The 15,575-nt window shown below is 38.8% G+C and overlaps 1 pseudogene; it reads right to left on the minus strand.

Annotated features, from left to right (window-relative positions):
* Window positions 1-7,746: 7,746 nt before the first annotated feature.
* The window catches only part of LOC129673285 (39S ribosomal protein L12, mitochondrial-like), a 126,277-nt pseudogene continuing 118,448 nt past the window's right edge, over window positions 7,747-15,575 (minus strand).

Genomic DNA, 15,575 nt, shown 5'->3' on the forward strand with positions numbered 1-15,575 from the left:
AATTTTTAAAAATAAATTCAAATTAAAAAACTGGCTGGTTCTGGCATGTGAATTTTCTTTTAGTAAAGTTATCAAAAGGTGAAAAACATCTCATATTTTTAGTAGGTGAACATTGTTACAATCTTTTCCTTTGCTAATATTTTAATTTAAAACAAACTGGGTATTTAAATCCATAAGTTATAAGAAAAGACGAAAGATATTTTAAAGCATGTTCTGCCAACGACTGTAATTTAACTAACCTTAGAAGTTCTGTTCTAAAATTGGCATATGGTGTTATCAGCTGTAATCAGTAATTTCAAATGGAGTCACATTGAAGGTCAACTATATTTTACTCATAAGAGAGAATATAATTTAAATCTCATGCAAAAAGGAATATAAATCTCAGATGTACTTTATAGCAGAAATAATTTTTATTCCTGTGAATGTTCCCAGTGCCAATATTTTTACCTTTCATTAATTTATATAGCTATATAAAAAATTTTCAGCTACTGAAAATTAGAATCTAAAAGATAGAAATTCATGAGGTCAAGACAGAAACCAAGAGAAAAATTAAGTTAGAGAAATGTAGCTTGGAACCATGAATTGGAAATGTCACATCACTTCTCCCCCTTCCTCTTCTTCCCTTCCTTCCTCGTTGGCTTTTCCTCTTTTTCTTGTCAGTTCAAACAGGCAGACTGGAACTAATGCAGTCACATGATCATGAAGATTATAACTTTAAAGGACACGTTATGAACATTATTGTGGTGACCTTATGTGTAAAGGTATACACTGGTAAAAAAAGGGGGAGGGAGAGTGGGACTGCCAAGGGAGGAGGGAGGGGTGTATGGGGGATACAAAGTAAATAAAGTGTTATTAATAAAAATAAAAATATTGTAATAAAAACATCGAAAATGAATATTCCAGATACCTTGTGATGCTGATAGACATATAACGCTGTGATATGAAAATTTTAAAATGTCTTGGTATTAGGGTTTTGTTCCATGCTAATCACCATGATCAAAAGCAGCTTAAGGAGGGAAATGTTTATTTCATCTTACAACTATCAGGTCACACTTCTTTACTGAGGAAAGTTGGGGCATCTACTCAAGGCAGGATTCTGAAGGCAGGAATTGAAGCAGAGGTATTAAAGACTGCTTCTTACTGGCTGGCTCCTGTTGGCTTGTTCACTCTGCTTTCTCATGAAACTAAGGACAATCTTCCCTGGTGGCACCGCCCACAGTGTGCTGGGTCCTGCTTCACCAATCATTAACCAAAACAGTACTCCACACACTTGCATATAGGCCTGCTGTACAAAGGCATTTTCTTTTTTTTTAAATATTTTTTTATTTTAAGTTTTATTAATTACACTTCATTCACTTTGTATCCTTCCTGTAGCTACCCCCTCCTCCCCTCCCAATTACACCCTCCCTCTCCCTTCTCCACAAATGCCTCTCCCCCAGTCCACTGATAGGGGAGGTCTTTTTTTCCTTCCTTCTGATCCTAGTCTATCAGATCTTATCAGGTGTGGCTGCATTGTCTTCCTCTGTGGCCTGGTAAGGCTGCTCCTCCCTCAGGGGGAGGTGATCAAAGAGCCAATCAGTTCATGTCAGAGACCCTCACTGTTCCCATTACTATGGAACCCACTAGGACACTGAACTGCCATGGGTGACCTCTGTGCAGGGATTCTAGGTTATCTCCATGCATGGTCCTTGGTTGGAGTATCAGTCTCAGGAAAGACCCCTGTGCCCTGATTTTTTGATTCTGTTACTCTCCTTGTGGAGTTCCTGTACTGTCCAGGTCTTACTATTTCCCACTTCTTTCATAAGATTCCTTGCACTCTGCCCAAAGGTTGGCCATAAGTCTCAGCATCTGCTTTGATACCCTGCATGGTAGAGCCTTTCAGTGGCAAAGGCATTTTCTTAACTAAGATTCTCTTTCCAGATATGTCCAAGTTTGTCACGATAACAATAACAAACAAACAAACAAAACCCCACTACACTTGGCACTTAAAGATTAAGGAAATGTATTTTGTACTAAAAATACATGTGATAGTCTAAAATGATTACATTGAAAATATTTCTAGGAATCCTTGAAATGAGTCTCTTAAAGACTGACTTTAGGCTTAGGTGTAGCTGACCGGTGAGGTTTTGTTTTGATTAATGGTAAAGTATACAGCTACCCAGGCAATAAAATATCCGGTATTTAGATTTGGATAGGTCACCTAAGAGTGAAGATATACGATATGGATACAGGACTCACCCAGACTGGCACACAAAGGTAGTGGATATAGGAATAAATTTTACCTGATGAGACTATCAAAGGAGTTAATGTAGAAGGGTTATTTTAAAAGGAGCAATATCTGTGGTTTCGCAAAGTCAACAAAGAAGAAACAAAAAGAAGAAGCAAAGGCAGATAATGAGGAGTGATGAAGAAGGAGGGAAAACAGTAGAGTTTGGTTTAGGAAAAATAACTCTACGGAGTTACACGAATCTCAGTGGTCAAGTCGATGAAATGCAGAGTCAGCTCTGAAATTATCCTCCGGGACATGCGTAGATGCTCCTCAGGGTGACTGAAGTGGTAAGACCTAGCCCCTGTGGGGGTAACCGCTCTGTGGGATGCTTCTTGGACGGTACAAAAAGAAGAAAGTGAGATGAAAACAGACATTCGCCATTTTCTGCTTCCTGGCTCTGAATATGACTTGCACGGCTGCCGGATGTTCCTGACACCCGAACTTACTCCCTGATGGACAACCTGGCCGACGACTATCTCAGCCTGTTCCTATGGGACACCCTATCTCGCCCCACTTAGCTACTGTTAAACTGCCAGCTTCTGTGATGTGCTCCCTGTAGCTGCTGAGCAAGATGCTTGGACCTGTTTTTTTGCCTTCAAAATCCTTTTGTTCTGTATACTGGAGGTCACAACTATGCTCCATGAGTATGGCCTCAACCAATTGGAATAAAGAGTATCTGCTGGCTATAAACTGTGTTTTAGTGGCCACATCTGGTAGGCTCCCTGTAGCATTATCACAGGAAAGCAGCTGAGACAGGAGAGACAAATGGACTTTATCAGCTTTGCCAATGTTGATAGGCTGTGCAGAGAGGTTTTTTGTTTTTTGTTTTTTTTACAGAGAATACTCAGGATTTCCTGTTAATCTTTGTCACAAGCTAGTCAATAGGAACCTGGGGAAGAATAATTCCAAATCATAGTGGCAATCAAAGCCTCCTTTGTGTAATTGAATAGAAATTTTGTGAAGCAGGTGACTGGTAAGAAAAATCTAGAGAAACAGTCAAGAATAGTTAATTTGGCTTGATAATAAAGAGAATAGAGCTAAAAATGCAGAGATAGATGACCCAAAAGAAAGACAAATGAGTTAATAAGTAACCAAGGTTAGGCTACTTACATAGTCATTATGTGTATAACAGAGAAAGCTGGGCATGACCATTCATTGGTGATACACCCATCTTGGATATTAGAACCCCGATGAAAAATGAAGTGAGAATAATTGTTTCCTATTCTGGGAAAACGCCTCACATGTCTTTGACGACACTTGTTTTAATTTTTCAGATAAATATTATATTAAAATGTTGAAAATTTATGTCACTTTGTACAGAAATAAGCTAACTTGTTCAAGAAGTCATTCTGTGTGGAGGAGGTGTATCTGGAAAGAGGGAAGGGGTGGGCAGGTGGAAAAGGAGAGGATCCAAGGTGAATGTAATGAACGTGCAACATTTGCATATGTAAACATTTCAAAACAAGACCAATTATTTATGTATTTATTTATTTATTTATTAGTTACATTTTATTAACTCTGTATTCCAGCTGTATCTCGCTCCCTCATTCCCTCCCAATCCCACCGTCCCTCCCTCATCTCCTCCCTGCCCCCTTCCAAGTCCACTGCTTGGGGAGGACCTCCTCCCCTTTCATCTGACCCTGTTTTATCTTCAGGACTGGCTGCAAAGTCCTCCTCTGTGGCCTAGCAGGACTGCTCCTCCCTTGGGGGATGGGGAGGTCAAAGAGCCTGCCATTGAGTTCCTGTCAGAAATAGTCCCTGGACCAATTATTATTATTTTTTTTTTACAGGAAAGATACACTAATAAACAAAAGGTTCAGCAGAAAGTGAGCTAAAGAGAACTCAGAAGGAAAAAACAAAGTTCCCACAAAAGACGTGAATTATGGATTATTTGATTACATAAGCAGACAAATGGGTTTGAGAAGTTGTAGCCATTTCCTAATAAACTGTGAATATTCTTAGTGAGAGAAAAAACGAGTGTACTGATACAGGGAATTGAGAAAAGCAGGTAAGATCTGATATAGCAATTTAGGAAAATATGAAAGTTCATAAATTAAGAACATTCATATAATATCAGTTGAACAAATAAAGATACAAACTTGATATTTATGTTTCTAGATTATACTCTTCTTCAGGCAATTATAGATAGAAGTTCAAAGGAGATGTAGAATTGGCGTATGATGGATGCCCTTTATCTCCAAGAGAGTAGAAGGAAACATAGCTTATCTCACACATAATCTATTCTAAGTTCCTTTACCTTCACAAGGTAGAGATCATAACAACTCTGACTTGAATGGCTCACACTGATAGAAACAAATTATCATCTGAAGAGCCTAAACATGTACAATATGAAGCATAAAATTAGTTTTAAACAATAAAGATAGATAAGTACTACACCCCATGGTGTCTTGTGGAGTATTTTCTGGAACATAAGAAATTGTGATATACCTTTGCATATTTACTTTAAAATACATACTCTTGATCATATTTTACTCTAACCATTTACAGTTGCTCCCTAGTATTACCATAGTTTGTTATTTCTTAAAAGCATGTTCTAGTTTGTACAAAGAGGCTATTCTTTTTCATTATAAGCTGTGAAGACAATATAATTTTGGATAAGATCCAGTCTGTCTTTTCTAACAGTGTGGTCATTGGAAGCCACAGAAAGAATGGCCAATGGTTAGCAACTCCAAAGAGGAGTAATTGTGGATTAAATTTCAAGAGATATTATTGCTAGTGGAAAGGTGGAACATGAAATGCTTTCGGGGGTGGAAAATTTATTTATCAAAACATGAATATTTACTGAGGAGCAAATAAGTACGGGCTGAGACCTATCAATTTTTTGTCAAACTTAATAATTTAATAACAGGTGATCAAAGTACAAAATTCATGCCTTAAGTTGCTACACAAAATACAAACACTAAAAACTCTATTAATTTTTTTTTGTTTTTGCAGCTCAAAGAAAATAAAGTAGAAAGTGAAAATTTTAAAGGAGACATTTTGCTTAGAAACAAACACCATCTTTGGTTTTGCCTATAAAATCACTTTTAAAAATTAAAATCATTTTTTAATTCTTTGTGCTAAACATCTTTGATAATTTTCTAACAATAATAAAATCATATTTCTTTTTCAAAATCATATTATTATTCTCTCTATATGTATTTCAAAAAGCATTGGTAATATTTTCATTGATATATTCTAGTGATGCTGATAATAATTCAGTGAATGATCCACATACTTTAACTAGACACCAGTAAAACACACATAGAAATGCATTCTGTTGCATATTATCTTGATATGAATTATATGGTGTGGGTATACCCTTTCTATTCGTATCCTAAAATGAGCACGTTGAACGTCTCAGCTCCGTAGGCGAGGAATCTATAACTGGTCCTTTCTTACATATGGGAAAGCATCATTTTATTCACAGATATTGAGCTTTTTCTAATCCCATAGACAAGCAGAACTGAAGTCCATGTAATTGCCCCCTGACAAAGGGACAGCCTCCTTAAATTGAAAAGCTCATAAAGTTCTCTGTGTTACCAATACAGGTAGGAGGGGTCTTAAATACAGCACCCGCTGCAGCCCCTGATTGATACCATGTGTCAAAATTTAAATTCTTCTCTATCCAAGCTTATAATGCATGAATTTCCCAGTCATTGGTTTGTGGGATTTTGGGTGAGATATATATTTTTGGCTTTATTTTATCATTTCCCAGAGGCTTCCATCTTGTCTATTTTAAAGTCGGAAATAAAAACCCACTTGTGTTTATCATGAAATACTAATTCATGAGATTTCCAGTAAAGGTTTGACTAGCAATGAGTTCCAAGATGACACACTTTAGTGTTAGGACTTTGAAATTATGGTCATCTTATCTGAAGAATTAAGTCTTAGGTGTTTTCATTATGAAACTTCCAGTCAATATCTAACAGAAATAAAAGGTGTCATAGCTCTAAGGTATCATTTACTATTAGGGCCATTTAAGAGCATGTGTATGTATCTGAGACTCATATACATAGACGATAAATAACTTTTCATTATAGAAAACACAGAGAAGAAATTTTGTGCCACCTTGGTTGGAAAGATTAATTCATCACATACACATACTTAATGGTTCGAAATGTGCAGTGTGAACGTCTCAAGAGCATATTTTAAATCAAAGAGAAAATTCTCCAATTGCAAAGCACAGTCAGGTGTTTCTTCTCCTATTCATTGTTCTGCCTTGTTATTATTATTATTATTATTTAATGAGGGAGCACACACATGCCTGTCTTGTTTCACGACATATAACCTACACCTGTGTTGTCACAGGTGTAGTGATTTCATTTTTTTTAAAGGCTCCATAGTGTTCTGTGGTGTGTGTGTGCTACATTTATACAGTGTCATATTTGGGGACAAGTTACCGAGAAATTACCTTTTTTCCTCTATCTATCTATCTATCTATCTATCTATCTATCTATCTATCTATCTATCTACTCTTCAGCCTGATCCCAGCCCCTCCCTCTGCTCCTCCAAGTCCCACCCTCACACCCATGCTACTTTCACTCACATGCTACTTTCACTCCCCCCTTCTTTGGTGGGCCTCCTCTTCTCATGTAAGAGTAGTTAAAAGATAAATTAAAAAGTATAAAAAGATTTGCATCTCAAAAAAAAAAATAAAATACATTACTATGAAGAAAAAAAAGAAAAAAAAAAGAGTATTTAAAACCCCTCCCCAGTTCCCTGACCTCCCATTGAGCCCTGAAGGCACACCCACGGGAATAGGCAGAGTACTAGTTTCGTGACTTCAGAAAACATCTGTGTGGTACGGTCAAATTCAGTGTTCACATTTTCACGCTCATACAAAATCAGTTTCCTTGTTTTCAAATTGAACAGCGGCTGTGTGTATACTCTTACAAGACTGCACACCAGATAAACTCAAGCCAGGGGTGGTAACAAACACAAGCACAGGAAAGCTGAGCAGACATTTCCACAAGAACTTTCAACACACATCAGTGCTTCAGAAGTAACAGATGTGAGTTTGCAAGCATGCGAACACTGTGAGTGGACCAAACAGCTACCTCAGAATTTACCATATTTCAATCCTTTCAAAGGATGGAACCTCATTTTCACGTTTGTACGCTAGATCCTCCATCTTATTAAGCTGGCTCTCTCTGATACTAACTCTATGTTCATTTATCCTTAGCTAGAGCATTCGTTTGCAAAGAAGAAAACGCGCTTTAGTGTCACAGAATTTCTTAGATACGTTTAATCCATCCAGTAAGAATCCATTGAATGTCATCCAAGAGCAAGTTCTTTGAGTGTGGAGTTTGTATTCGTTAACTTTCTACCTCTCTTTTTTGGCCTGCACCCCCCCTCCCGCCCCCCAGCCTGACTAGTATATTTTTCTTAGTAGCCACCAGGGGGCGGTGTTCACTTGGTAAGTTCCCAAGGCAATCTCTTGAACGCTCTGCAAAGGCTGTGACAGTCCCTGCCCATCACAGTAGGTCCATCCCGTCCCTCTCCCAGGAGAACGCGGTCAGTAGTGTCGCTAGCTGTGCTCCCAACACACCACCCGGGAGAAGCGGGGGTGAGCAGGCCTGTGCCCAGATCCCAGGAACTCCAGTCCACAAGTCCTCCAGAACTACAGTGCCACCCACCTCTTCCAAGGCAGCTTTGATCTTTTCAGCCTCAGCCTTGGCGAGTCCTGGGGCAGGGACTCCGCCAGCTTCTTGGCCAGGACAAGGTTTACGCCCTGGACAGAGTTCTTGATTTCCTTGATCCGCTTCACGTTGTGCACAGGTTTTGCTTCTGTCAGGCGGATGGTGAAGTGTGTCTGTTCCTTAGGGATGTCTTCCTCCACCGCCTCAGGCGCCGCTGCAGCAGCAGGGACAGCACTCTGTGCCATGCCACCCACGGGGATGAGGCCAGCATCTGGATCTTCATTGTTTTCTTCAGGAGTTAGTTCATCGCGGTCTGAGATCTCCAGGAGCATGAGTCTTCCACCAGCTGCTGGATCTTGGGGGGCTATTCTTTGGGAGCATTATCCAGAGGCGCCCCTGCGCTGCTCCTCAATGCCGCACTGCAGACACCTGGCATCTGTTGCCTGGCAAGGCGGAGGGCTGCCCCCTGCAGCAGTTCAAACCCGGGACCCCACAGGCGGCTAACCACGGCGGTTCTATCTCTTTGGCTTCCTTTTTATGAACGTAGCCATTCGATATCTGTTGAGAATTCTCTGTTTAGCTCTGTTTAATTGGATTGCTTGGTTTGCTGGTGTTCAACTTCTTGAGTTCTTTGTATATTCTGGATATCAGCCCTCTCTCAGATATAGGGCTGGTGAAGATCCTTTCCCAGTCTGTAGGCATTCGTTTTGTTCTGATGACAGTGTCCTTTGTTTTACAGAAGCTTTTCAGTTTTATGAGGTCCCATTTATTGATTGTTGCTCTTAGAGCCTGTGCTGTTGGTATTCTGTTCAGGAAGTTGTCTCCTGTGCCAATGAGTTCAAGGCTCCTTCTCACTTTTTCTTCTAACAGATTTAGTGTGTCTGGTCTTATGTAGAGGTATACCATATGTAACTTTCTGTTTCTGGGACCCCACTCAAGAAGATATTTTCTAGTTCCCACCATTTGCCTGCAAAATTCATGATTTCCTTGTTTTTAATTGCTGTATATGTAGCCTATGGCAGCTCAGTCTCCAAGTGGGTTAGCCTAGTAAGGGGAACAGGGGCTGTCTCTGACATGAACTCAGTGGCTGGCTCTTTGATCACCTTCCCCTGAGGAGTGCAGCCTTACCAGGCCACAGAGGAAGATGATGCAGCCAGTTTTGATGAGACCTGATAGGCCAGGGTCAGATAGAAGGGGAGGAGGACCTCTATCAGGGGACTAGGGAAAAGGCATAAGGGAGAAGAAGGAGGGTGGGTGGGACTGGGAGGAGACAAGGGAGGGGGATGCAGTGAGAATAGGAAGTGACTGAATTGTAATAAATAAATAAATAAATAAATAAATAAATAAATAAGTAAGTAAAATTAAAAATAAAGAAAAGAAAAAAGAACATAGCCACATAAAACTTGTGTGAGTGAGCTTAGCTAGTGTGTGCCATCAGGAGCCACAAGTAAAGGATTTCTAAGCCTGCTGCAGCAAAGGCTTGCCACTTACTGGATGACCTCGAATAAGAAGTATATTCTCTCACACACTTGGAAGGCAGATATAATAAAGTGCGTGGACAGTGGGGACACTCCCTGTCTGAAGACCCTAGCTGGCCATTCTTTCAGCTTCTTTCGTTTTATGGGAGCCCTAACATTGCTCAAATCCCGGCAGATTACACAGAACTTGTCTGTATGCTCATGCATACTTCATTCTATGTCTCTGCATTCTTTCCTTTCTTGTAAGAACACCAATAAGCGCGCGCGCGCACACACACACACACACACACACACACACACAAATGAAGAGAAGACAAAGATGGCCCACTCAGATTTTTTTTTTTTAATTTTCTAAGGTCCTTATAAACAAAAACAAAGAAACTGATAAACCAGTGTCTTCCAAGAGTAACTCTAGCACTGTTGAAACTTAATGTTTATTCCTGTGCAATTAATCAGATTCTAACAGTGGTTTCACATAGGTTGATTTGTACTTGCTTACATTTTTACAATAAAATGATCTACACAAAAAAAAAAGAACAACAATAATTGAAATGATGATTCAGCATCCTTTCATATAAAGAATCTTACTTTTATTATATCTTTAAAGATACCATTTTCTAGAATTTATTTTATTCTGAGGGTCTTAATGTCTGTGAATATTAGGATAGTGGAGGGGGATTATTCCTGTACTAGAGCAGGATTATGGTTGTTTTTTTTTCTTTTCCTTAGTGAGATAAGCTATTTCCTTTTCCATGCATATAGATTGCTTTTTTAGTCAGAAACTTGAACACTTGTGATTTTGGAAAAATCCCTAATCAGATGAGGGATTAGAAGTTACTAAATTCAGAAGTACTGATTGCATGGTATTAAATACAAAAGAGATTTGATACTCAGAAGTCCTCCTGGTACTGGGGTGCACTCCAGGTGAAGGATCGAGCTATCTTCCTAGAGTCTTATTTCCTCTTTTCTTTTTTTAAAGAAGTATTTCAAAATGTTGTGTGTCTGTCCACTGAATGTGACCTCTATTAGAGTTTTCCTTATGAATTGCAATACTTCTGATGGAAAACTCTCACACCCAAGATGGCGTTTGCCTTGTACTTGATGTTTCACTGTGTTTTTATGCTAACAAACTCAATATCCAGTATGTGCTTAGGGCGCACTTACTGATTAACCTCATCAATAATTGCCTTTAAGCCTTAAAGCGTCCCCTTTCAAACCTATGACATTTGGTTTTTCGGATAATTCCATAGTTCATACTCTTTTAGGGTTTGCTCATAGGAAAGGTTAAATCAGCCAGATTTTTACTATGTCACCACATTTCATCCTCTCCATGTATTTTCAGATTTCACTGCTTGGTCATTCTTATACCTCAAGTATTTTTATTAAAAAAAAGTTTGTAATTCTGATTAATAACTACGTAGACAGATGACACTGTTGGAATCCGGTTCTATATCTTTCCTATATCTGCTATACTTTCATTCTGCTGTTTAGAACGGGGTTGTCTTCCAGAAATGAGATTTATCAAAATCTACAAGCATTCGGTGATTATTATAAATCAGACACACTCTCAACGTGGCTTCATGGGCATAGATACTTAAAACGTAAATGTTCTTGTTGTAAAATTATGCATCAAAAGGCATAAAAGATGGTTAATTTGGTGAGGTGTCCGTTATATAAACATAGAGAACTCAGTTTGATTCTGACCGTGTGTTAAGAAAGAAGCCATCTCTGTTATACGTATCTGTCAACTCGCACTAGGGAGGATTCCTGAGGCTCTCCGACTAAGTGTCTGGTTAAATCGGTGAGGTCCGGGTTGTGGAACTGATACTGTCACAAGCCATAAGTTGGAGATGGATCGAAGAAGACATTTGACTTCAAAATCTTGCCTCAGCACAGGCCTATGTACACAAATTAACATCCACATGCTTAAACTCAGACAAGTATGTATTAAAATGTATAGTTCCTCTGAAAAACAACTACAGTGACTACAAATCGTAAAGATTAACAGACTCAACACGAATTATATCAAAGAAGGACAGAAATGGGGAAACAATGATACAGATAATTTTACAGGGCACATTTACAGGGAACGGTGGAGCTGATTGATTTGGCTGCCTTGAGAGGCACGAATCACAGTTTTTAAGTTCGGATTTCATGGCTCCTGTGGCATGCTGTGCCTTCTAGTTTCTGAGAGTCTGAAGCACTCCCTCAGGCAGTGTGGCATTCAGGCTGGTTTGTGTTTCTCCGTATGTTCCTTTGGTAGTCAGGGAATCAGGGAAGACTGACAGAACAACAGGTCTTAGGCATTACTCTTTTGTACCCTGTCTACCTTGCAGACATCATTGTAGCCTGGCAGCTACTACTGAATTCATCCCAGCAACTGTTATTATATTTCCTTTCTGATAAAGGCATTAGAATGTGTGATTGCTCAATGAAACTGCCACAGCGTACGTTTGGCTGTGGGCCCTCCAACCGGTCTGATTTAATTTCTTGTGTCCATATCAGGTGACCTTGGCCCAGGAAGTAAGTGCAGGCACTTACCCTTTCATATGTAGAAATATTCATGAAAAATTTTATTAAAGATTTCTAAAATACAGTAAACTGTAGGAGCTGTCACATCTGGTATTAGAGGTTTTTTTTTTTTTTGGCAGGGTTGTTTTAGCTCTTTCAGGGAGCTTTGTGCATATATACATATATGTGTATTGTGTATATCCACATACATGTATTAATGTATATAGCATATGTATGCATGTGTGTATATATATATATAAATATGTCTATGTGTATATACACATAAATGTGTATATATGTATATATTGTTTTAATCATATGCATATATAACTATATATGTATAAATATATCATTATATACATACATATTTGTAGTTACAGTTGCTTCATATTTTAGGGATATGTTTTAAGATAGTAAATAGTACAATTATTTATGACTTTTTCAGACATCCTTATTGCTATTTTATCTAATTCAGTTCTGCTGTATTTATCTCCCTCTACTCTCCCCATGGAATGCCCTCCTTTTCAATTTCCCCGATCAGATTATTGTACCCTGCTATTCTTCTCTCTGTTGCTCCCCAAATGTATCACTGTAGAGATGTTTCTGTTTTACTTCCCTTGTTTCTGCAGATACTTCAGGCTATGTACTAAAATTTGGAGTTATCTAGCAGAAGCTTCAACAAGGAAGAACTGTGTCATTTTTCTTTCCATGTCTTGGGCTCATCGTTCAACCTGATCTTTTCCAGATTTATCTTTTGGCTTGCTGGCATGACTAGCTTTCCCAGCACCAGAAGGCTCCATGAAAGTGCCCAAAGGAGAGAGGCAAGCCCCAGTCCTACCCAGCTGGGATGCTTAAGTAGCACAAAAACTAGCACAATAAGCTAACCCTAAAGGTGCAGGAGCTCTACAGGTGCCTTGACAGAACCAGCAGCTTTCTCATTAGACTTATAATCAACTCAGCCAGAGAGAAACCACGTCTTAAACTAACAAAACAAAACACAGCAAAGCAAACAATAAACGACAACAAAAACCCCACTGCCCAGTGCTACATTTGAAGTCTCACCAACACGGCTAACACGATCTGTTCCGGAAAAGGACAACAGCAGCAGACATGCAACAGTGGAATGCAACTAAGGAATGCTGAGAGCGAGAGAGTCTTTCCTCGGTATGAACAGCTCTGAAGATACATAGACAACATCATATGGACTGAGTTGTTACATTTATGAATAATAGATACATACTTATGCATAGAAGCATGTAAAAGCTGTGGATCTGGAAAAGAGAAAGGACAGATAAATGAGAAGGTTTAGAGGGAACAAAGGGCAAAAAAAGGGAAATGTAATTATAATCTCAAAATAAAAAAATAGAAATATTTTAGTGCATACAATCTAAAACATGTGGCAACATATATACAAAACAAATCTGGTATTTCAATGTACTTGCATTATTTTTAATAGTTACATGTTATTTCTGTGATCTCTGTGTGTGTGTGTGTGTGTTTGTGTGTGTGCATTTGCCCCCACATGTATTGAGGTCAGATGGTAACACAATAATAGTTATGTCCTTCAAACACGTGTGTTCTGGTAGAAAACTCAGGTCGTAAAATTTGGCAGCAGGATGTCTACCCATTGAGCTACCTTTGTATCCATATTTTACTTCGAATGGTATGTTTTTCCTTTTTGAAATTCCTGCTCTAAGCATAGCTGAGCTCAGCACCGCCACGTTCACTGACGCTTTACCGGTCTCTCCTCAGTGCGAGCCGCCACGTGTCATCAACCCCCAGCTTCTCCGCACGACAAATTCTGGGGTCTCCACTGGACGCGAGGCAGCAATAAACGTAACACCGTGAATTGGAAAGACAGTCCGAGATACAGGGAAGGAGCTGAAAAGGAAAAGGGAGGGACTGGTGTACGTGCAGTCTTGTGGAAGACATTTTCAAAGAATAAAACTTACAAAAATAAAGTGAAAATTTTATTGAAGAGGTTACAAGGCTTTACAATGAGAATGACTAACGCACTGAAAAAAAAAATCAATACTTAGAAACTTACCTTGTGATGAACTTGAATTGCCGGATCAAAGTTTCAAGATTGCAATAGGACCATGAAGCTATTTATGGTTCTATCAATGTTTATTAAAATACCACTTTTTTCTTCACAAATGAAAAAAAATTATCTTATTTTCTAGGGAGCTTCCAATGATATTGAAAATGAAGACTACACTTTGTGGAAATCACATTCCTTGACTCAAACTATGTTATGATGTGGCAGCATGAAACAGTGACAAAGAAAATAAAACTTGTTCTTTATAGGTATAAATATACATGTAGAGTCAGTAGATTTGATCAGGGTGCAGATAGTTCTTTTTTCTTCAGATGTTTCTTTTTTTTACTTTTTAATCTTTTTCATTATTATTTATTACAATCTATTCACTTTGTATCCCAGTTGTGGCCCCCTCCCTCATCTCCTCCCAATCCTAACCTCCCTCACTCTTTCCCCCCTATGTCCCTCTCCTAGCCCACTGATAGGGGAGGTCCTCCTTCTCTTCTATTTGACCTTAGCTTATCAGGTCTCATCAGGACTGTCTAGATCCTTTTCTTCTGTGGGCTACTTAGGCCACCTAGCCAGGGGGAGGCAATCAAAGAGCCAGCCACTTAGTTCATGTCAGAGACAGCCCTTACTCCCCTCACTAGGGAACCCCCATGGAGACTGAGCTGTTCATGGGCTACATCTAAGAAGGGGGTTTAGGTCCTCTCCATGCATAGTTGCAGCTATGTGTTGCATAGTTCTTGATTGATTCATCAGTCTCTGCAGTACACCCTGAGCTCAGAATTTTTGGCTCTGTTGGTCTCCTTGTGGAGCTCCTGTCCCCTCCAGGTCTTTCTATCTCCCCTTTCTTCCATAAGACTTCCAGTTTGCCCAAAGATTGGCTATGAGTCTCAGCATCTGCTTTGATACCCTGATGGTTAGAATCTGAGCCAGGCTTAGGACACAAATCCCAGGGTACAAATGTTATACAAGAATAATTGAATATCACCTTTAAACAATAGTACCGAGAAACTGAATATCCACATTGATACTAGATGTATCTCTATCGTACACCATTTAAAAATTCTCTAAATGTATGCAGCAGATTGTGTTATTTATAAATTTGAGCATACATATATATGCATACATGGATGGGTAACAATGATATTCAGAGCTTAAAGAGTCCATCTTCTTAAGAGGGAAGGAGAGAGCATATGGCATGAAAGGAAACAGAGTACTGACATTATTGTCTTTAAATGTTTTTTTAAAGTATGGTATTCTGTGTATTCTCAAAAAATGATTAATAATTAATAAACTCTATCTTTTACCCACAACTTATATTTAGGTGCATATTTTTAAATTCTAACTTGCATACAATAAGTGAATTTGGAAGAATTTTGAAATGATTAGAACCATACATACAAAACCATCTTCTTATATCTCATGAGACATTTAAAATTATATATTACTTTCCCCTTCACAAGTAAAATTTTAATAATTAACAAGGTTATTATTCCTATAGTAACTAACAAATTCTGAAAAAAAATTTACATTCCCCATTTAAAAAAGCCTGAGTGACCTGGAGGGCAGGTATTCATAAACTGCTTATGAAAATTACACAGAAATTATCCAGAAATATGGCTTCCATCTGC

This window comes from Psammomys obesus, unplaced genomic scaffold (assembly GCF_907164565.1).
Source record: "Psammomys obesus unplaced genomic scaffold, mPsaObe1.curated_primary_1811, whole genome shotgun sequence".
Lineage (NCBI taxonomy): Eukaryota > Metazoa > Chordata > Mammalia > Rodentia > Muridae > Psammomys > Psammomys obesus.